General features: G+C 47.3%; 1 protein-coding gene and 1 long non-coding RNA gene across 2 annotated transcripts in view; one reads left to right on the top strand and one right to left on the bottom strand.

Annotated features, from left to right (window-relative positions):
- LOC107000344 (uncharacterized) overlaps window positions 1-24,023 on the bottom strand; it is a 246,946-nt gene that overhangs the window by 187,392 nt on the left and 35,531 nt on the right. The gene's annotated exons all lie outside the window — the stretch shown is intronic.
- On the top strand, window positions 476-7,733 carry LOC144332215 (uncharacterized). Its single transcript, XR_013400103.1, has 2 exons — window positions 476-2,194; window positions 7,454-7,733. It is a non-coding gene; the product is annotated as an uncharacterized LOC144332215 (long non-coding RNA).

The following is a 24,023-nucleotide window of genomic DNA, read 5'->3' as shown; positions in this document are numbered from 1 at the left end:
TAACATAAGCAATCAATGCTGCTAGTTCCTTTTGCTTCTCCTCTCCCCAGAGGTCAAGTTGTCTTAATGAGTTGCAGTACTGACTTGCTCCTTGTGGCTTCTCATCTTTGATGAACGCTGTAGCAGCTGGACACAGCTCTTGAGCTGGGTAACAAGCAGCTCCGTAAATGCCCAGCAATCTATTAAGTGTGTCACGGTCCGCTCTTCACTCTGCACCTCTCCAAGGTGAACAGAAGAGGTGTCAGCTCCAGGTCGCGGTGGTGTCTCAAAGCTGTGACAGGTAAATAATTCTGATTTTACCTTATTTTTTGCAGATGTTAACAGGCCATGTAATCAGATGCATCAATCTGATTTTCACAGACAGCTGCCCCTGAGCCTGTCCAAGCCTCAGCCCTGGGGCTGAAGATGACCAGGAGCACAGGCTGAACAAGAGATCAGAGCCCCAGAGCTCTCTGGAACCAGAGATTATGTTTTAGTTGGGGAGATCACAGAACACTTCAGAGAGATTCCTGTGTGGGGAGCCATCTCGGGCACTGACTGCCAAGGGCTTGCTGGCAGGTGACAGCATGGAACATTTGACGAGGACATCCTTACCTCCTTTGTCATTCACCTTGTTACTCTTGACGAGCAGCTCAGTGAGCATAGACTTGGAGCTGCCCATCTTACAAATGGAATATTAAACAGAGGCACTACAGCAAGGCTGCCCAGCCAAGGGACACAGGAGTGAAAAAAGACAGTGGAAGGCTGAATTCTTTCTGGAATTTGATCTGCTAATTCATCAGCAGCTTAGGGAAGGTAAGGTGTAACCCAAGTGCTTTGCTTCTCTGTGATTGTTCTGGGCTTTTTCCCTCTCTGTGCATCTCTCTAACCCACAGGCTGGCCTCCGCGTGGAACAAGAGTGGTTACAGGATCCAAAACCACATGAATGCAGCACACCACCTGGAAGGAGACAGAGCTTTTCTTTCCCAGCTGCTTACCAAAGACATGGGTGTCACTCAGATTGGACCGACTGGAGGCATCTTTCCACCCCTGAGCAAGGACTACAGCCTTGGGCTTATGAAAGCTCCTCCTGGCATTGTAGATGCCACAATTCCAAGCCCCCTTCCCCATGCACGCGTGCGCGCGCGCACACACACACACACACACATTTCACCATAAAGAAGTGGGCAACAGCATTCGCCATGGGAATTATATTTCACTATAATTTAGGTTTCATTTTAATCACCATCATTATCAGCAGCAGCTCATATCCACCTGGAGTGTCTATGCCAGCATTTTACTAGAAGCTTAGCATGGATTCCCTCACTTCACCCTCCCATCAACCGGAGAGATGATTTGCTCAGGATCCCGTGGCCCATATGTGGCTGAACTGCAAGGTGAGCCCAGGTCCCAACTCCAGGGCCTGTTCTCTGACTGAGGAGCTATGGCTATAGCCATGCAGAGCACAAGAGAGTCTCCACGTAGGTCAGTAGGTACATGTGGCTCAGAGTGGCTCATAACAAAAATTCAACTCAAATCAGTTTCAGAGAATAAGATGGGAATGCAAGGGACTCACCGGCTCATGCAAATGAGGCCTCTTGTCCCAGTTGTGTCCAGAAACTCCAAGGAGGTGCCTGGGACTTGACCTTTCTCCTTCCATCAGTTCCTCCTTCCTAGGTGGTGGTTTCAATCTCAGGACCTTCTGTTCACAGAGAGCTCCTCACCTGCCCCCACTAGCTTAGCAACCCTGGCAGGAAGCCATTCAGCATTGCTGACTTTAATCCTCATTGGACCCTGTTGGGCAAGGAGCCCAGCCTTACACCAATGATGGAGAGACCAAGGGTTTAGAATATATGAGCTTGCCTGAGCTGGCTGACGTGTGCACCGCATGGACTAAGAGTGGAGAAGGGATGTTCCCTCGAGATAAAATGGAGGATCACCTTCCAGAAATTGGGGAATGCATCCCAGACAGAATAGAATCACAGATATCTGCTACAAAAGGCTTTGTCTCCCTCGGGAAAGTGTGAGCCTCTTCCTACCCAGTCTGTTTCCCACAAGACAGCAAAGCCAGCAGTCTGTCTGCCACTGTCACCTGCCCAGTCCACCCACCTGTCCTCGCTTGTGTCCTTCCTCTTCTCTCACCTCAGCAGATAGTCTGAAGAAAGGGTTAACTCCCAGAAAATGATTAAAACTGATGGAGTTTTCCCACCTATCTGTGGACCGCATTCTCGCGCCCATTTTCCCATAGTGTTCCCATCTACCTTCTGAGCTCGTTCTCAGGGAAAGCCCTGGTATTAGTCATTCACATGTTAGTTCAATGTTTGCCAAACTTAAATCGTCTAGGAAACCCCTACGTGAATTATACCCTACCCACACCCGCATATCACCAGGACCACATTGTTTACTTCATAGTTTTCTTCAAATGATCTCAGCTTTCAAATGAAAATAAATACACTTAAAAATGAAACTTGCCACAAATAGAAAACAATAAAAAAGGAATACCATGAAAATCAATGAATATTATTATATTCTGCTGAGGTACTGCAGCTGTCAACACCTCTGGGCCTCTGGTCCGTTCTCCCTGTTAAGAAAGAGAAAACGGCAAGGGCTACAGAGGCAGCTGAGCCCCAGTCTGAGACACTCTCCGAGGCTCTCAGGACTGAATGGAACTGAAGAGGAAGAACGTTTACTATGTGGATGGTTACTTAATGCTGAGTCTCTGAACACCTCCTGGTGGTAAGTGCCCCTCACTCACCAGGGCACCCCTGGTAAGCACCCCTGGTAAGCACCCCAGAAAAGCCATCGAGGACCTCAACCCTTCTCCTGGAATGAACAAGAACTCCCCGCAGGGAGCCATTTCTGCTGTAAGAAAAAAGCTGATGCACCACACTCTTGGAAGCAAACCGATCAATACTTGCCCTGTCGTTTATGTAACGCACAAATCTTAGAATCCTTAATGTACACTTTCATGAATCCCTTCCGTCAAATCCAGACAGCATCAGCCAAGAACCTCAATGAATTAAAACAGAGAGTGGCAAGCTCTCTCTTGGGGGTTGTTGGCCCCAATCTCCTGTGGCTCCTTCCCAACCTGACCTCTGCTTATTAAAAAGTGTGGGGACACACAAAGGATGAGGGGTTGCCCCTCTGTTGTCAGAGGGAGAATGGAGAGCAAGACCGTCAGGAAATGGGGATTCCAAGGCAACAGAGAAAATAGTGACTTCATGTCATGCCACAATGTCACCTGGAGCCATCCCAGAGAGTAAAAGAATCTTATCTACTAATGTGGAGAGATGGCCAAGACAAAGCAGAAGGAGAGAAGAGCAATTGTCTGTGGTTTTATCACAGCACGCGATGTCTGTCTCCACACCCAGAAATGAGCATGTGCTCTCTCTATGTATAGACCAGATGACATGGAGACCTTTATTAGGCAACTACAACGTGCCTTTGCTCCTCTCACCCTCAGAACTTCCTTGAGGGGCAGGCATTGTGATTCCCACTTTACATCAGTGGGAATTTGGACTTGGTGAAGTTAGGTTGTTTGCCAAAGTTACAGGCACTGAATCAGGAACCTGCCCTTCAGGTGTCTACAGCCCACACCCCTGACCATCAGAGGCCAGACTGCTTCCCGCAAGGATGCCAGCATGTGCATGAGAGAAAAGTCTGGAAAATCACACAAAAGCAGCAACAGACCCTATCCTTAGGGGGCGAGATGGCATAAAAGGACCTCTCTTTTTCCTGTTATTCTACATACGTCTGTGTCATTTGAGCTTGACTTTACATTGAGCATGGATAGATTTTGTATTAAAAGTGAACCAGGTAAGAACCCTGGGTAAGGCAGGGCTCCATCCTGTCTCTCTCAGTGAATGTAACAATAAAAGCTAGGCAAAATTGCATGGAGCACTATTCGTAAGCTCTGAAAGTAGATAGTGGCAGGCAAATCCAAAAGAAGACCAGAATGTGAAGTGCCACTCAGTGGGCAGCAGGCTTGCCATTCTTCTCCTTGTGGACCCCCAAGCCTGATACCAGCACAGCCTGAGACCTGGACGTGGGCATCAGGACTCAGAAAGAGAACTCGGGGAGAAGGCCTCTGATCTGGCTTGGGGAGTGAGAAAGCAGACTCCTAGGACTTTGAAAGAGTGCAGAAATCCCCGCATTTTTCTTTTTTCCATTCTCTCCGCCCCCAAGCAATAATCAGTGGCAGAAATAGGTTCCCACAAGAGCCAAAATTCTGAAGGAGGAGATGTTTCCTTTCTAGTCATTGGAGTTTCAGAAATAGATGAGAAAGAGTGCAGGGCTGAAAAAGTATGTAATGAAATGATGGCCAAAACTTCCCAAATTTCACAAAAAATATAAGCCTGCAAATTAAGAAGCTCAGCAAACTCCAAGGGGGATAAACCCAAAGAAATCCACACCCAGACTATTTTGTAATCAAATTGTAATCAAATATTTCACTATTTGATTACAAAATAGTGAAAATTAAAGTAAATAACAATAATCTTGAAACTGACAGGGAAATGCAATCTATTTAACCTGTAGGAGAACAATGATCTGAATGACTACATATATCTCATCAGAAACTATGGAGGTCAGAAGGAAATGGCATACCACCTTTGAAATGCTGAAAGTAAAGGATGTTCAAATCAGAATTTATCCAGAGAAAATACACTTCAAGAATAAAGAAAAAATAAAGATATTTTCAGATGAAGGAAAACTAAGAGAATTTATTGCCAGCAAACATGTACTTCAAGAAGTACTAAAGGAAGTTCTTCAAAAGAAGGAAACTTGAAGAATCAGGAATGCAGAAGCAACAGAAATGGGAACAATCTGTGTAAGTACAATAGACTGTTCTCCTCCTGAGGTTTCTTTGTTTGTTTGTTTGCTTGTTTTGAGACAGGGTCTCACTCTGTCACCCACACTTGAATGTAGTAGCACCATCATGGCTCACTGCAGCCTCAACCTCCCAGGATCAAATGATCCTTCCACCTCAGCCTCCCAAGTAGCTGGGACTAGAGGTGCATGCCAGGCTAATTTTTGTGTTTTTTGTAGAGATGGGGGTTTCGCCATGTTGCCCAGACTGATCTTGAACTCCTGAGCTCAAGTGATCCATCAGCTTCAGCCTCCCAAAGTGCTAGGATTACAGGCATGAGCCATGGCTCCCAGCCCAATTCTTCTCCTAAGTTTTAAAAAATCTGCTGGATGTTGGGAAATAACAATTATAACCACTGATGGGTCTTCACCCTATGTAGATATCATACATAAGGCAAGTACAACATACAGAACATACAGGGGGATGGTGAAGGGACCTACAAAATTTTCTGAATTCTGAATACACCACTTGTTCAATAATGACTCACAAAAATTACTCAGTAAATACTTTCTACTGGAATGCACTATGTGTTGTCACAAGCCCCAGGCTCGCCAATAGGAATAGGGAAACTCTGATGAACAGAACGGGGTGGTCTATGAAGACTCCACAATCTCTTGGTGACTCAGTGGCCACATCCTACCAGGAAATAAAGCAAGGAACCTCCTGCGACAGGCCCCTTGGAGCTTGGAGGACAGTTTCGCTTCCCCTAAGGTATCTTTCCCTACAAGCAAACTAGGAGAGCCCAGAAGGTCGCACATACTGCGGGAAGCCTGGAGCCTTTTCATATACTTCAGTCATTTTTGTTTGTTTGGCAAATTGCATTTTATTTTTGAAGACTATTGCTCAGAGAGCCTCCCCATCTCACGCATAGATTGATGGATGAGCAGAATATATGGAGATACGACAGAGAGAGAGGAGAGAGAGCAAGCTTGTGTGGGTCATCATTTACCGCTCTCTTCAGCCAATATCGCTGGTATTGCAATATGATCCTCAGGAGCCCTGGGACCAAACTGTTACACTCACGGCCAGAGCCTCTACCTCTCTCCCCTTGGGAATGTCCTCCTCACTGAGCTAGCAGCAGCGATAAATGATCTGATTTGTGATCTGTCCCTTTGCTCTTGGGACTGTAAATTCAGCTTTAGTATGTGATGCACAGGGCCGGGCTGTTCCCAGCCTCCCAAGTAAGCAGCTACCCAAGGCTGTAATGTCACTTTATCTCTCTCCCATTCAAAGGCAATTGAAAGTGAACCGAGGAGAATGAGGGCTGCTTGCAACTCCCGGAACCCTTGAGCAGTGCTTGCTGAAGGGCGGCTGGTGGCCCAAAGGCACCTGGTGCTAAAGGAATGGGAAAAAAGCAACAATTTGCAGAATGGCAAACTCTTCATAATAGTCACAGTAATAATTATCACAATAACCACTGCTGTTTATGGAACACTTCTGGATGCCAGCTCTGTGCTAGGGGCACAGGTAAATGCCTTTGTCGATATCACAAGACGAATTTGCAGTAGAAGAATCTGAGTGAGGCCCAGCAAGGTCTCAGCTTCTAAGTCAGGGAGCCAGGAGCTGATCTTGGCTCTGCCAGACTCCAAAGTGTGTACTCATAACCGCCATGTGCGCCTCCTCCTACAACCTGGAGGAGTTAGCAGAGTCCTGCCCTTAAATTTCTGTTTTAAAATGGCAGAAGAAGGTTCCTCTGAAATTACACTTCATCAATAAGCGTTTGGTAGCCAATGAGCAACAGGACTCAAGATTCAGACCCCACCTCCAAATCACATGTTCTTCTCAGCACTGCAAGGCTCTCCGCTCAGGTTCTGCTGAAGCAGCTCCTGGGAAGTTTACCACTCACAATGACCCACCAGGGGATGGGTGGGATTCCAGAGCCCAGGGCACACAAACTGTTACACTCACGGCCAGAGCCTCCACCTCTCTCCCCTTGGGAATGTTCTCCTTGCCGAGTTAGTAGCAGCGATAAATGATCTGACTTGTGATCTGTCCCTTTGCTCTTGGGACTGTAAATGCAGCTTTAGTATGTGATGCACAGGGCCCGGCTGTTCCTGGCCTCCCAAGTAAGCAGCTACCCAAGGCTCTAATTTCACTTTATCTCTCTCCCATTCAAAGGTTATTGAGAGTGAACCGAGAAGAACACGCGGTGGCTCAGGGGCCACATTGGAACTACAGGCTTGACAGACAGTATTGACATCTTTGATGAAGATTCAGCAAATGTTAGGAAAATTGCCAATATGCACCCGTTCTGATAAACTCAGGTCACCCTCAGGAGCAGAGGGGAATGTTTCCAAGTTAGTGAAAATCCCCAAGAAGAGGAGGAGGATAAAGGGCAGGGACTCTGCCCTCAGGGTTGATTTGCTGGGGCACCCGGCTTCTCCCTTTGTGATCTTGAGTAATTAATTAATACCTGGCTGGGGCTCCGTTGTCTCATCTGTGACTTGAGGATAAAGACAGTGCCCATGTACCCTTTTGGGAGGAGCAAATTTAAAATGGACTTAAGATGCTTCACACAGTCAACAGAAATTGTTAATTGCATAGTAAACATTAGCGATAAGTAAGTCTTCTTATTGATGATAACAGTGCGTGTCTTCTATCAGGCAGTGAGCACTTTCTCTTTGGTTGGAGTCTAGTTTTTGTGAAAACTGTGAGGCTGGTCAAGTCTAGTGGCCCTTAGTGAACCTTTTTTGCACTTTTTTTTTTTTTTTTTTGCATCTTTCTGCATTTTTCCACCTCTCCTCAGATTCCAGTACTATGACACCCTGTTGCCTAGTCCCTCAGAAATGCAACCATCAGTGAATTCGTTCATTGTAAGATATGTGTGGCTAAATGCAATTGGTACCTCAAGCATTTCATTTTCAAAAGGGAATCTGAGAAGAGCTGTGTGGTGGACCACACCATCGAAGTTGAGCGGGGTGGCAACAGGAGCACTCGCACGGTCCTGCCATTGTAGATTGTAGGGCTGCTGACTGGGGAAGGAAGGAGAACCCCCTCTTATTTTACAGGAGAGGGTGGGAGATGAGGTCCACAGAAGGAAGTGGCTTGCTCAAGGTCAATTAACAAATTAATGCGAGATGTGGGCACAGGACCATTTTCACCTGAGAGCATCGCATGCCCTTCCCACGTCATTCCATTGCCTGGGTGATTCCTACTGTGAGGAAGTGAACAATATCTGTTAAGACTCTTCTGCCGGTCGGGCGCAGTGGCTCACGCCTGTAATCCCAGCACTTTGGGAGGCTGAGGTGGGTGGATCATGAGGTCAGGAGTTCGAGACCAGCCTGGCCAACATGGTGAAACCCCGTCTCTACTAAAAATACAAAAATTAGCTGGGCGTGGTGGCACATGCCTGTAATCCCAGTTACTTGGGAGACTGAGGCAGGAGAATTGCTTGCACTGGGACCCAGAAGGCAGAGGTTGCAGTGAGCTGAAACTGTGCCACTGTACTCCAGCCTGGGCTACAGAGCGAGACTCCATCTCAAAAAAAAACAGACTCTTCCGTTACAAGTGATAAAATCCTATGCAAACTGGCTACCGGCTTCTGTTTAAAAGAGGAAATTATTGGCTTGCCTACTAGCAAAGTTAGGGAGGGGAGCTCTACCTTCAGAACCAGTCTTGCTCTGGTGGCATTGCAGGGACACTGCTCTGCCTCAGCTTCTTGTCACCATGTCACAACATGGAAGTGGACAGAGAGAGGCAGCCCCTACTCAGTTCAAGCAAAACACTCAGAGCTCAGTCCCATTGCTCATGATTGGCTTCATTCACCCACATGCCCTACTCTGAATCAGTGGCTGCAAAGAGGGCAGTGCGGGCCTTTGTTAACAGGCCTGGGTCACCTTCTGGCCATATGGAGGGTCCGTGAGTCAAGGTCTATTCAGGGAAACAGAACCCATCCAGGTCTCCCTTGCCTTCCAGCTTTTGGGTTGGTCAAGCTGGGGTGGGGGAGGCCCTTTGTTTCCAACCTCCCCACCCCATTGGCCTCTCTGTTCTTCCACAGCTGGTGTCATAACCTCTAGAACTAAAGAAGAAATGAGAGGAGGTGACATTGCCAGAACACAGGCGCCAAGGCCATCCTGCTGAAGGTGGAGTCAAGTCAGGGGTGTGCTGACTGGAGCGGGGAAGAAAGGGGGAGGGGCTGTGCCGTAGGAGCCATGGGGGAAACATACCAGTGCGAGAGACCCCCATCCCAGGCCATGGGAGAGACAAGCAAATGCCCTGGCTTCTGCCCTCCTCCCTCCTTCCGTCAGTGCTCCACGTCTTCCCAGAGGCCTGTCCCAGCAGCAACCACCCACCCACATCGAGGGCTTGCCCAGGGTGAGAACTGCACGCAGAGATCTGGTAGCCGAGTTGTGACCCAAGCCTCTCCGTGCTCCTCCGTGGCTCTGAGCTCCCCTCTCTAGGCACAGTCAGGTCAGAAAAGCAGTGAGAGCTAAAGCTGCTGCCCTGTGGGAGCCCCCCATCCCAGCTGGGCTGGCTGCAGCCCCGAGCTTTACTCCTCCCTTAATCCCCACAGCCAAGAGCAAGGCTGAGTCACCACAGGAAGCTGTCCCTGTCCCAGGAGAAGAGACAGACTCAGCGGTTCAGAGCGGGGTTCTGCAGCCTGATACCTGGGTTTGTCTCAGCTCTGTCCCTTTTCATCAAGTGAACATGAGTAAGATATTAAACAGCACTGGGCCTCAGCTTCCCCACGGGTAAAATGGGTAGCAGAATATCTGCGGCGCTGCTGCAAGGCCCAATGAGATAACCATATCAGCTCCTACCTTGGCACCCTAGCAGAGAGGGTGCACACAGCAAGGAAGGGTCATTCTCATCTGAACACACTTGGTCTAGGAGGAAGCATGCAGCCATCTAGGGAAGTCCTAAAAACCAGGTGTGCCCTAATGTATTCAATCTCATCATAAAATCCCATTAAATTGGTCAACAAATATCAATTGAGGACCTACCTGCTAGGTGCCACAGCCTGCCTCAGACTACACACTGAGTTACATAAATGACCACCAGGACAACAGAAATAACACTCCAGCGTCACAGCTCTTCATGACTGATCCCTTTTTATGAGTCAAAACAACCCTGGGGGAGGGTTGAGGTACTGTAAAAATGCATTATTACTGCCCCAGGCATCCAATTACATATATAAGTTGCATGTTCTAATTAAATTTTCCTAACTTCACATCGGCTTTGCCCGCTGCTACTAATTGTTGAAGCCACGTTCAGCTTAGGTGGATTTTCCTCTCCCACCTCACCTCCCGTTCACTCTTCTTCACTCCTGGCTGCCCTTCGGCTGGCTGCCACCTCCCTAAGTATGGGTCCCTTTTGAGCAAAGGCACCCACTGTGAGGCTCCCCTGTTGGATAGAGAAGGAGTCACTCGTAGGAGGAGAAGCAAGCATCACCAGGTGGCTTCGTAACAAACACGTTAAGCACAATGATGGTAACGGGGGATACTCCAAAACATCAGCGTGTTTCCCTGCACCCCTCCCCCAAGAGGCTTATTTGCTATCTTCTCACCATCACCCACCCCTTGACCTGAAAAAGTGGTAACTACTCCCTCAGAAGGTTAAAGACTGTGGTCAGAGCCCAAGACGCAAGCATGCAGGTGGATCTGGCAGAGGGAGGTTCCCAAGCCCCTGAAATCAGACTTTAAAACGTACCATGGATGAAGGAAAGGTGGGGACCGGGAGAAAGAACACGGAGCCAGGCCTGGAGTTTTTTCTGCTGGCGGCCATCCTGGGAGCTGCCCCAAAGCAGCAAGCCTAGCCCTTCGCAAAGGCTCATCCTGCAGCAATGCACCCGCCGTGCCCCAGACTCTGCCATGGCTCTCACACAACCAGCCCTCCTTTTGTGGTAAGCCCCCAAGACACGCACAAGCCCGAGATGTTCCTGAGCCCTGGGCTGTGCTTGAGATGTGCAACAAGCATAGCTGGAATGAATTCCTATTCCCAACACTAGGAAGAAAGACATACCACCTTCTTTGTTTTCTTTCAGCCAAAGTTCATCTGCAAATAACCGCCACTATCCAAGAGACAGCAAATTCAACGGCAGTCATTATTACTCCCCTGACCCCATGATATCTTTAAGGACTGGACTCATGCATAGTGGACGCCCCACAGAGATGGGGCCGCGAGGGCAGGACCTCAGCCCAAGTCTGCTGCTCCACCTGCTGGTCCCCTGAGCCCGAGCTGTCACTCAGTTCCAGGGAAAGGGCTCAGGGCGCCCCCGGCTGCTGTCCATTCTAGTACAGAGTGACCCACAGGACCCTCTCAGCTGCTCTCCAGGCCATGGGAAATAGTGCCCGACTGCCCAACCACCCACAGCAGCTTCTCATCAGGCATGCTGCAGCCCAGCCCCATTCCTGTCCTCAGCGAGAGAGGACGCCCACGGCCATGGTGTCTGCCAATTCTTGCTTTTGCAATAGACAAGTCACTAAAACCTCCGTTTTCTAGACACGGAGGCTTGGACCTGCAAAATGAAAGCTTGGCTGCCATCCATATTGGGAGTGGAAGTAGGGAAATACCAACCAAGAGGTAAAGTGTTCTTCAACATACGACTGTATCCAAACACCTCGTACGGGGCATCTCACCTGCCACATGCAGACAATTTTGCTCTCTGCCCCCAAATGAATCTGATACACACTGGGGAACAAGAGTGGCTCCAACAGCCGCTTGCTTAGGGAGAATTTTAATCATTTATTCATTCAACCAGAAAACATCTTCATGAGCGCCTGTGACTTGCTAGGCATTGTATAGGCACTGGGGACCCACCCGTGGACAAGACAGACACAGTTCCTGTCCCTGTGATGCTGTAACTAGAGACGGGGAATAATGCTGCGTAAGCATTAGGAATGCAGTGGAAGTGAATTCCAGCCTACAGCAGGTACAACTCAGCATAGTCTGGAGTCAGGGTGTAGCGATGAAAACAGACTGGGGAACCGAGACACTTGCCTTTGAATCCCAGCTCTTCTACCTTGCATGTAACCTTGGACAAGTTCATTTACCTCTTAGTGCCTCAGTTTCTCCATCTGCTAACTGTAGACCCTATGTTATCTATGTCATTGGGTTATTGTGGGGATTAAACAGGTTAATCTATGTAAAGGCAAGTATCTGACACACAGCAAGGACTTTATTAATGTTTGCTTATACTGTTTTTCAGGGAAGTCCTCACTGAAGAACAGAGACTGAGACCTGGAAAATAAGCAAGATTTGGTTATAGACAAGATCGGGGAAGGATGTTCTTGTCAGAGGGAACAGCATGAGTGGAGGCTCGTTGTGGGGAGGCATGGCATTAGAGGAACTGGAAGAAGATAGGCAGGCAGGGAGCAGGATGGGAGACAGATGGAGAAATTGGTTGGGATCATACCCCAAAAAGCCTTAGGCCATGTAATGAGCTTGAACGTTGACCTCAAGAGCCATGGAGGTTTTAAGTAAAGGTTAACTAGATGTCATTTGAGCTACTACATGGAGAATGGATTAATGAAGGTGATGGCAGGAAGACCAATTGAGAGATTGCTGAAACTCAGATGCAAGAAATGGTGTTGGCATGGTCCAAGGAGGTGTTGGTAGAGATGGAGGGAAGTGGAAAATTCAAGAGATAGAAAATAGAAGAGGCAATGCTTGGTGAATAATTTGGTATGTGGAGAAAGGAGAATGGAAATTTAAAAATGATGCCAAGCTGTCACACTTACTTGGAAGACTGAGTAGACAGTTAACACCATTCACTGGGCTTCACATAAGAGAAAAAATTCTTGAAGGGGACATTATCTGTCCTGTTCTGGTCATTTGGCATCCAAAGGGAGAAATTGATCAGGTAGTTGGATGTGGAGATTTTGAACTGGGAGAGGTGGTCATCACAGTGCCTGAGACGCTGAAATTCTACACAGACAAGGTCCTTTACAGAGTGTATTTGGAATCAGCTCTCACTGGACCAGCTCCAGCTAAGTGCCAAACCCTGTGAAGGGCACTAGATTTCAGAGATGAATAAACATCGTCCCTGCCTCAGGGGGTGACAATCTCATTGACCCTGCAGTCATTCTCAATCTGCCTTTATGGTACGGCATCTCTGTTCACCAAAAAACCCGTGGTTCGAGCCCCGTGATTTTGCCTGTAGAATGCTAAAAGATTTTCTCTACTTCCTTATTGTGACAGACAGATTCCATTAAAGCATCCACAACCCTGAAGCTCTGTTTCTCCCCCACTGCCTCCCCCCAAGAACTAAAAGAGGATGATTATTAAAAATTACAAGTGCCACCTTCCACACTCCATCTCCCAAACTTCATTTCACAATGGCTGCTGACATCAATAATGTCAGACAGGATAATCAAGTTTGCATAATGTAACAGTTCTCCAAGGGACCCTCTGCACAAACACCCCTCCCAGCCTGGATACAGGGAAACAGACAGACCTTAGATTAGGCAGAAAATGCCCTTAGACTGTCAAATACAAGAGTCCTTCCTCCACGTGCGATTTTACAGGCGCTAGCCTCCATCGGAAAAGCTGACTTCTGATTCCAGTTCGACCCTTTACTGGCAGGAGGACAGAGGCAAATCATTGAATCATCCTGTGCCTCAATTTTCTCTGCTTTAAAGTGGAAATAACTCTGTAGTATTCTAAAAGAATGTTGATGTTGAATGTCATATGCATACCATGTAACTGATGAACTTTATTAAGCATAAAAATGTGGTGATAGTTCAATAAGTTACTTTGTCAACTTACTAATATTTGTTAACATGCATTGCCAATCATTTATTTGGAAAATAACTAATATTTAGTAAAATAGAACAACAGAATTGCTGGCTTCTGGTATGTCTTAACATGAACTCTAGAAAAAATATTAAAAATTCAAAACTCAATGACACACAGGAAAATCGGGTTAAAATGAACAATAAATTAAAACAATTTCTTGTGGCCTCTTGGCAAATTTTACTTATAACATGTAATTATTTGCAATTTATTGCAGATAGATTCGGTGAACTCTATGCCATTTACATTAGTTTAATGTATGAAACACAAAAGGACGCTTGATAACAAGACAACACATGTGAGAAGATCTCCACAAACTTGCTGTGTTTTTCTGAGCCAGGCTTTGACATACTGGGTGCTTTTGCTTTGCATGTCTCTCTCCACCTGCCTCCTGTCCCTGTAACTACTTCCTGTTCATCCTTCCATAATTTTCTGACATATTACTTCATCTGGAAACTATGCCTGACCATGCATGCTGCACCCCCACTGCCCAACACAGTGCACGGCAAAGGGGAGCACTTATGTACATTCCTTAAATGGATAAATGAAATGATTGAGGCAATCATAAAGCTTAACAGTTAGTGAATGGCTGAGGCTTAACATGCATGGCCAAGGACTCAGAATCCTACTCTAAGAGCAAGCAGGAAAGGTGAACCCTTAGGACCAAGACATTATAAAATTTCCTTTGGGAGGCCAAGGTGGGTGGATTACTTGAGGTCAGGAGTTCAAGACCAGCCTGGCCAACATGATGAAACCCTGTCTCTAATAAAAATACAAAAATTAACTGGGCATGGTGAGGTGCACACCTGTAGTCCCAGCTACTCGGGAGGCTGAGGTGGAGGGTCGCTAGAGCCCAGGAGGCAGAAGTTGCAGTGAGCCAAAATCATGCCACTGCGCTCCAGCCTGGGTGACAGAGGGAGGCTCTGTCAAAATAATAATAATAATAATAATAATAATAATAATAATAATAATTCATGCCATATCTTTTTCAGAGGGCTTGGAAGAGACTCAAAGGGAAAAATACTTGCAAAAACACTGTGTGGAACACAAAACACTGTCTGCCCCGTGATGAAATATCTCATTTCTCAGAGGATGTTTAAACCACCTCTGCAATGTGCACAGATGCATACCAGTGCCCCATGTGGCCCAGTCTTTGCATGGAATAGCATTCAAAGACACACATTCCAGCAGCTAAACATTATTAGAAATAAATTACCATCTTTTCTTGCTTCTCTCCACAGACATTAATGGGAAACCTATTCATAACCCAAAGCATCACTTCTCCAAATTTCCTTTCTTCCTCAATTACCTTATATCCTCCTGACGTCCCACCTGCCAAACCCCAAAATCAATCTCCTGATATCCAAAGTGATCCTCTCTTCCCCTTCTCCTCCTCCACCCACCCCTTCAGTATGTCAACTGCCTGGACACTGCCGCCGCCTCTCCCAGCTTCCTCTTCATGCCACCCATAACCCAGATGTTATATAAGAACAGAGAGCCTGGACGCTATTCCAGCCAGTGTGAATCCCTCCATCGTCTTTCCAGTGGGCCCTGACTTTTCATCTCTGAATCTCAAGTCTTAGACAGAGGAAGAATTGGGGGCAGCAAAGTCAAGCTCTTCTTAATGGTTTGAGGGTCCTGCGAGGAGGCGCCTGACAATGCCCAGCCATTCATCAGTCCAGGCTCTCTGGAATCTCTGCGTCTATTTCCACAGCATTTTGCAGTTTACAAAATTGTTTCCTTTCCATTTCCTCTACCTTTCTTTGCCAAACTGGGAAGTGATCCTCCCTCTGCCCCGAACTTTTTTGCTTTTATTTTTTCCAGATGAGGAAACTGAGGCTCAGGCAATCAAAGGGACCAAAGAAAAGTCACACATCAAGTAGGGAACAGAACGGAGCTGAAACAACACAACCTCTGACTGTGAGTGCACAGATCCCAGCTCTCCTTAATGCTCTGTGTACTAGCTATCAGGCCTCACACGCTAGTGAATGGATATGATTACAATCATCCTCACTTTACAGATGCATAAACCGAGGCCTGGAAAGGTAGAGTAACTTGACCAAAGTCTCACAACCAAAAACTGGCAAATTTGACGCTTGATCCCAGTCTGATTAACTCTGAGATCTGTGTTCTTAACCACTATGACATCTGCCCCTTAGATGTTTGTCCCATGAAATGTGATAAAAAATGCTAATAGTTCCTCACTTCTTTTTTCTCTGCTTGGGGCATAGAGGTCACCCTTAAAACATTAATGAAGTCAAATAAGCCTGTCTTTTGCATCCTTTCTCAGCACCTCCTTCCACCGGTGCCCCAGGACAGCAGCCTCTCACCTCCCGGTGCACATCCTGCCCATTCCTACTTTGGAGGCTGCATCACCCGGATCCTGTCAGTGAAGGGCTCTCTGCAGCAGGCTGTCAGGGAAGGAGCTTGAGTCCACAAGTGAAAACTGTGGGCACCTCCACCAGCAATAACACCAGCTCAAGTTCAAGACCAGGACTGTTCCCCAAGGGCTTTTACTTTAGTTTTATAACCTCAGATGAATTATCTAGGTCTTTGGGGGCTTTTATTTGGTCAGGGAAGAAAATCAAGCAAGACTGATTTTTCCCTTAACCTCAGTACCAGAAAACTGTAACGAGCTTGGCCCTTGGGTCAGACAGACTTGGGTTCAAATTCCTGCTCTTTCCCTTGCACCCTGGGGAACCCAGGGAAGCTGTTTAACCCCTGAGGTTGAGGTTGGGTCTGTCTGCAGTGAAATGGAGATGAAGCAGGGAGGGAAGCATATTGAAGACCCAGCTGAGCCTCCCTGCGTGCTGTACTCCTAGCCACAGAAGCCGGCACACACAATACTCACCTGGGGCACAGGGGAGGGCTGAGTTACATCAAATCCTTTCTGTGGGCCATGAGCCACATGCTGTCCCCGCCACTCCCACAATTTCGCTCAAGCCTAGACCCCGGGGCATCGCACACCTCGGGTCTCTGCCCTTCCGCCCCTTCCCTCTCTCTGCTTCCCATTTGCTATGATGGTTCTGAAGTGTCAAGAAAGTCTTTTTTTTCCAATCAAAAAAGGAGAATTCTTACATCTTAAGTCTGGGTGCTGCCTTGAGAGGTCGCTTGGTACATACCTTGACTGTAGATGGGGTCACTTTTAACTGATTCAGACAAAGAGGAGCTTTTTCCCCACATTTGCTTAAAAAGGACACTCCTTTCTCTTTTTGTGGTTTGGGAAGAAGCTAATTTTAACACATCAGAAGAGATATGTAAAGGGCCGAGCAATATGCAGTCAAATGTGCCAATTATACCTTTGAGCCATTTGGGGCGACTGCATAATGAATGGGCCGTTTTCATAGGCAGCCGTCTGGGCCGAGGCCTCATAGGGGCTGTAAGGTCAGCCTTTCTTGTTCTTGGTTTTGTAAATCGAAAAGGGAAGCCTAGACGTGCAGATAAAGACCTAAAGTCACGATGTGCAAATTGGGACAGATTAGATCACTTGATCTATAAATGATAATTCTGGAAAAAAATCAGAGTATGATCGCTTCCGAATCAAAAGCCCTCACCCGCTCAGCCTCCTGAATAGAGGCCTGACAGTCCCTGCAGCTGACAGCCTAGGCTTTGACATATTTTTCATCTTATTATTTGAATACCTCAAGAAAGACAATCCAATAAAAAGAGGAAAATAATACTGGAGCTTCCAGCCAAAAGACAGAGGCATTCGTTGAGTCCCAACACCAGCTTTAAAGGAAGCCAAGGGCCTGGGTGTTCCCGGTGAGCAATGAGACCTCGAGGGGACAGTGCTGAGCATGACAGAGGGGGGGGACTGTCCGTGTAGTCAGAGTCTCCACCTGTGCAAAAAGCAACCCTGCAGAGGAGGGGCCACCTCAGGGGCCAGGTGGGATGGGTTCTGCATGCAGACCACCCCGAGGCTGAGAGCAAGGCCTGGGCAGAGCTCGCATGTAGGGGTCAGGGGTCAGGGGTCAGGGGTCAGGGGTCAGGTGAGCAGGGTCTTTGACAGGCTCCATCAAGGCCTCTCAGGGGCTGACCACCCACTCTTCAGTCACGCCCTGACAGTCTGAGCCTCGTCCGCACCATCCTGTCTCTCAATGGGTCTCAGCTGGCAGTGATTTTGACTTCCAGGGAACATTTAGCCTTGTCAAGAGATGCCTCTGGTTATCCTATCTGGGGAGAGAGTGCACTGGCATTGAGTGGATAGAGGCCAGGGTACCGTGCACAGCGCAGCCCCACGACACAGAAGACTCTTGCACAAAATGTCAGTAGTGCCGAGGCTAAGAAACCCTGTCCTAGAGCCTGGGTGGCTATTTCTGAAATGACCATGCTGGCTCTGCAAGGTGCTGAGACGCTGCCACTTTGGGAGACTGTGCTTGGGGAGTGAGCCCTTCCCTGGCTCCCTGTCAGGCACCTCACAAATCAGAGGACGGTGATGGGGAGGGTGGCTGGGAGCCTGCTGCCTGCTGTGTGTGGAAGAACAGTGAGATGAGACAGGAAGGAGGCCAGGCCCTCCTGCTTCCCGACGCAGGGCCCAAGACCACACCGGCGGTAGCAAGGACATGGCCAAGTGGAGGTGAAATTGCTCCTGTGCTCGGACAAGATGTTCTCCTAGACACGGGGCCGTGGTGATTGCATTATCTATTTCTGTGTGTTGTTTATCTGCAATGTAATGAAATCGGATGAATGTGACTTGGGGAGTGTGTGCGAGGCGGGGCAGGGGTGATGCATGTATAATCAAGGCAGGCAGGGAGCTCTCCCAGACATGTAATTGTTTGATTAAAGCAAATCACCACTGGAAGGAGCAGACGGAACTGACTGGCCTTGTTCCAGCACAAAAGGCCAGGGAGGTGAAGGTTGGACTATTCTGGCATGGAACAACCAAAAGCATCTCCTCCCAGGCTTAGCTGCCAGGTGTCAGCCCTGCCACTGGGGCCTACACCAGTTTAAAAAAGAGCCTCGGGGCACAGGAGTTGCAAAAGCATTTGTGTAAGGAAAAGAGAAGTGCCCTGAAGGGCAGCTTCATCAATCCATTCACTGCTACAAGGCCTGAGCCCCACTCAGCCTGCAGCCTTGTGCAGGGGCCATGGGAGAAGCAGCAAAGGAAGGGAATGTGGCAAGGAGGGGGCCCCAGCCCAGGACCTGGCTGAAATCTAGGTATCTTACCTTAAAAATTCACAAGCATTGTTGTCGCTGTCTGTAATGTAACTGTATTTGTCTTCATCGTCTTCAAAGGCTGACATTGCTGACTATGGAGGAAACTGGTGCTCCAGGGCAACACACCAGCCTTCTCCCTGGGCTTGACTCAGCCTCTGCCTCTCAGCCCTGCACCCCTGAGGCCTGCACCCCAAACCAGAGAAGTTCTGCCCTAAGGTTAACCCGAGGGGCACACACGACCAATTGGTCTTGTCCCAACAAGAGAAAACTAAGGTGCACTCCTCCAGCCTTAAATGATATTAACAGTAATTAACACGGATCAGCCACTTAATAAATGCAATGAACATTTTATATGGTTTTATCACATTTGATATTCTTGAGATTAGGGTAAGTGCTATTATTGTGCCCATTTTACAGATGGGGAAACTGAGGCTCAGGGAAGTTAAATGGCTTAACCAGAGTCACGTTGCTGAGGCACTAATTGAACCCAGACAGTCTCCAGTCCAGAGCCTACCACAGCATAAGACCTGGCAGGCTCAGGCACTCTGCAGAGAAGGAAAAGAACGGGCATGAATCTCATTCACTTGTTCATCCAGCAGACGTTCAGCATCGCCGTCCCTGTGGTTACGCGGTGCTGGGTGCTGGGAAAATAGAGACAGAAAGACAACATCGCTGCCTGCAAGACATGTGCCCTGTGTGGAGCTGAAGGGAAGATTTCTGTGGTAAATGCCACAGAAGAGAAGGGAAGGGTGAAACCCATGGGTCGGAGACACCAGGAAGCTCTGGGCAAAAGGGAGCCTCGAGGGGGAAAGACAAGAGTGACAAGAGCCAGGAGCAGGTAGAATGTTTCAGAGCAGTGGTTCTCTGAGTGTGGCCCCTGGACTGGCCACATCAGCCTTACCTGGGAGCCTGTTAGAAATGCACATTGTGAGCGGAAACTCCAGGGGAGAACGTTTTAGCAAAGCTCCCAGGTGATGCTGACGCCTTCCCAAGCTTCAGAACTGCTGTTTTAAGCAAAAAGAAGAAAACATACAGAGAAGATGGAGTCTGGCATATCTGAAAATCAGGGAGAGCCAGACCCTGCTGGCTGCCTGCCTTCTTCTGGATTCTTAGAAGTCTATGTTTGAACAACAATGTGTTTAGGAAAGGTGGATGAATCTCGCTTGGCCTAATCCATGCATCTCCTTTTGGTGATTAAAGAGAAAAAACAACAGAAAAGAAATCAACTATAGGGGCTTCCAGGGAAAATTGTGCTGAGCTCTAGTGGTTTGAAAGGTGCTCCTCAGAAGATATATCCACATCCATCCTAATCCCCAGAACCTGTGGTTGTAACCTGACTTGGAAAGAAGGGCCTGGTCCTTGCAGATGTAATTGAGGATCTTGAGATGAGATCATTCTGGATTACAGTGGACCCCAAATCAATGACATGTGCCCTTACAAGAGACAAGAGAGAAGATGCAGATGCAGAGAAGGCTACATGGGGGCAGAGACAGAGATGGGAGCGATGCAGCTACACAGGGAGGAAGGCCAGGAGACACCACCAAAACCCAGAAGAGGCAAGGAAGGATCCTCTCCTAAAGCCCCCAGAAATAGCAGAGCCCTACCAACACCTGGAGAGAATATGATTCTGGTGATTGGAGCCACTGAATATGCAGTGTTTGTTACAGCAGCCACAGGAGGCTAAGACACCGTCTACAGGACTGGATTCCCTGATGCTCTTATTTCCTTTCTGCTACACGTTACCATCTCCAAGACATGCAGCTATCTGTTTGTTTGGTTGGGTTTTTTTTCCTGTGTTCCTGCTGGACTGGGAGTATTAAAAGGGCATCATCTGGCATTATATCCAGCACATACTAGATGCTCCATAAATAGTTGTTAAATGCATGCATGAGTGGAAGAAGGTGGCCTAACGAAGATCCATCTTCTGACTTCAAGTAATATTTCCTCCTCTACACATTAACAAAATGACAATGCAAATGAAAGTCTAAGCAGTCATATTATGCCACTAAGGTGCCTGGTGCTTGTTACATCATACCACGTCAATGTCAAGGGCATGCCCTCTCTCCAAAGCCCAGCTCTTGAAGCCAAGTGAGGCACAACAGAGTAAAATTGGCTCATTGGGCCTAAGGCAGAGTTTCTCAGCCTGGGCACTATTTATACTTCAAGGATAAGTCTTTGTTTAAGGCGGGGTGGCCTGTCCTGTGCATCTTAGAACGTTCAGCAGCATCCGTGGTCTCCACCACTAGACGCTGGTAGCACACCTTCCCCGTCTCCCTGCCCAGCTGTGATGACCAGAATGTCTCTAGACATTGCCAAACATCCCCATCATGCAAAATCACCCCAAAGTAAGATCCACTGACCCAAGGGATCCACAAGTAGACTAGTAAAGTCAGCCTTCCCTGAAACTGGGGAAAGCGCACCACCATGCCACACTGATGGAAATCCACCAGAAGTCATCCAAATCAGGTCAGAGTGACAGGTGCAGGTGAGGTGAGTCACTTTAGCTCATGGACAAGTAGGAGATGTGAGAGTGGGGCCTGGACCACAGGTTACCAGGGACAAAGATAAACTGTCTGCCTGGGCTGGTGCCCCATCCCGGCAGGTCAGGTGAACGGCAGGACCCAGGTAAGAAAAGACGGCCCTGTCATTTTCACTCACCGGCAGGCAGTGCCGGAGCGTAACCTAGGAATCATGTTGTAAGTCAAAGGAGTCAACAAGGGACACACATAGTGTTCCCACCAAGCACAAGGGCCTGTGCTCCAACTTCTCGATGGGGCGCCAAGCCCAGCTCAACCTGGGAAGAGCTGGGAGCCAAGGGGGTTCACTCCAAGGGCACTGGCTTCACACCAAGGCAAGGGAATAGAGGATTTGGAGGGATGCACCCAGAGCCAAAGTGTCGAAGAGGATGATGACGCCATCTAGCGTTTGTTGGACATCTGCCCCGGGCTGAGCACTGTGCTGTCTAACTCAAGAGTAACAATTGTCAGTGTCCAGCCTCCACCTCCAATTTTTAAAAAGAAGATGAACAGACAGAATTGGTAGAAACACAATAGGAGCCTTTGAAATACCTCTCTAGTCCTTAATGGAGAAACCAGATAGAAATTCATAAAGACCATAAACGAAGTGTGGTTAATATAACAAATATCTATGCCCCACCCCACAGCTTTCAAAGACATCATATGTTTCTGTATTTACAACAAAGCTTTTTTGCTTAATGCATAAAATACTACGAGACCTTTGAAGCCCCATTTCTCTGTTACCATTTTGTCTCCGCTCCCTCCCTCCACAGGGGAAACCCTGATTCTTGAAGGTGATGAACACGCTCTCTTCTGTGCTTTTGATGATATATGTGTATATATTATCCACACTTAGGCTCACAAAATCATATCTAACATTGTTTCCTGTTATGTTTTAATTACTTATAACATTGTTTCCTGTTATTTATTATATAACAAAATTATATATAACAATGTTTTCTGTTATTTTTACACAAATTGTATCATGATGAACATGTTCTTTTTCACTTTCTTCTCACCGTCTCCTCCCCCATACTAAGTTTTTGAGAATTTTCCAGGTTGATATCGGTAGACCTGATTTAATCCTTTTACCTGTGGCAGAGTAATCCATTGCATAAATTACCTAATCCAATCCCCTACTGAGGAACATTTAAGTCATTTCTGATTTGTTAACCAGTATGAACAACACTGCAATGAAAAATCTCACACATACCATTTCTTGAGAATGCATAAGAGAGTTTCTCCAGGGCAGGGTCCCCAATCCTGTGCTGTGAACCAGTACAGGTTCGGAACCGGTTACAGGTTAGGAACTGGGCCGTACAGCATGAGATGAGTGGCTGCCGAGTGAGCAAAGCTTAACCTACATTTACAGCTGCTCGCTGTCATTTGCATGGCCTCCTGAGCTCTGCCTTTTGTCAGATCAGCAGCGGTACTAGATTCTCACACGAGCGTGATCCCTACTGTGAACTGCACATGCAAGGGATCCAGGCTACGAGCTCCTTATGAGAATCTAAAGCCTGATGATCTGTCACTGTCTCCCATCACCCCCAGGTGGGACCAGCCAGTTGCAGGAAAACAAGCTCAGGGCTCCCACTGATTCTACATCATGGCGAGTTGTATAATTATTTAATTGTATATTACAATATAATAATAGAAATAAAGTGCACAATAAATGTAATGTGCTAATAATAATAGAAATAAAGGGCACAGTTCATGTAAGGTGCTTGAATCATCCTGAAGCCATCCCCCACCCAACCCAGTCTGTGGAAAAATTGGCTTCCACATAACCCGTCCCTGGTGCCAAAAACACTGGAGACTCCTACTCTAGGGCCCAGATAGGGGAGTAGAGTTGCAGGAGCATAGGGTATAAATGTTTTGACTTAACTAAATACTAACAAAAGACTTTCCAAAGTGGCTGAAACCATTTATACTCCCAACAGTGGGATAGAAGTTATTGCTTTCCAGAGTCCTATTTTCTCAAATCTTCAAAGAACTGATTATTTCTGTACTATGGAAACAATTCCAGTACATTGAGAAAGACAAAACGTCACTGAATGGTTTCTCCACAGTCAGCATAACCTGAATGCCAGGGCCTGACACAGATTCCCTGCAGAAAAGGTAATTAGAGAAAGTTCATGCAAAAAGCTAGAGAAAAGCGCTGGCAAATAACACACCACAATGGTGAGGAACTGATTCGCAAAATCCAGGAGCTATATGGTTTAGGAAACTTTTAAAAATACTCTCATAACGTTAATAGGGCAAAGGAAAAAGCAGCATATGATCATTTCTTATAAGTCACAAAGACATTTGATAAGATTTAACATCCATTTCTGATACTTGAAATTATCAGTAATTCTTTCTTATAAGATTTTGTTCGTTTGGTTGGTTTTTTGTTTCTGGTTTTTTTTTGGTTTTTTTGTTTTTTTGGAGACAGGCTGTCACTCAGTTGCTCAGACTGAAGTGGTGTGGCGCCATGCCATCGCAGCTCACTGCAACCTCCACCTCCAGGGCTCAAGTGATCTTCCCACCTCAGCCTCCTGAGTAGCTGCGACTACAGGTGTGTGCCACCATGCCTGGCTAATTGCTGTTTTTTGTTGTTGTTGCTGTTTGCTTTTGTTTATTTGTTTGTTTTTTGTAGGGAAAGGCTTTTGGAATGTTGCCCAGGCTGGTCTCAAACTCAGGCTTAAGCAATCCACCTGCCTTGTCTTCCCAAGGTGCTGGGATTCCAAGTGTGAGCACTGCAGAATTTTTTTAATGCACATTCCAATCCA

The sequence above is a fragment of the Macaca mulatta genome, chromosome 10, assembly GCF_049350105.2.
Source record: "Macaca mulatta isolate MMU2019108-1 chromosome 10, T2T-MMU8v2.0, whole genome shotgun sequence".
Lineage (NCBI taxonomy): Eukaryota > Metazoa > Chordata > Mammalia > Primates > Cercopithecidae > Macaca > Macaca mulatta.
Note: the sequence above shows the minus strand (reverse complement) of the source record. Positions and strands in the feature narration are given on the sequence as shown.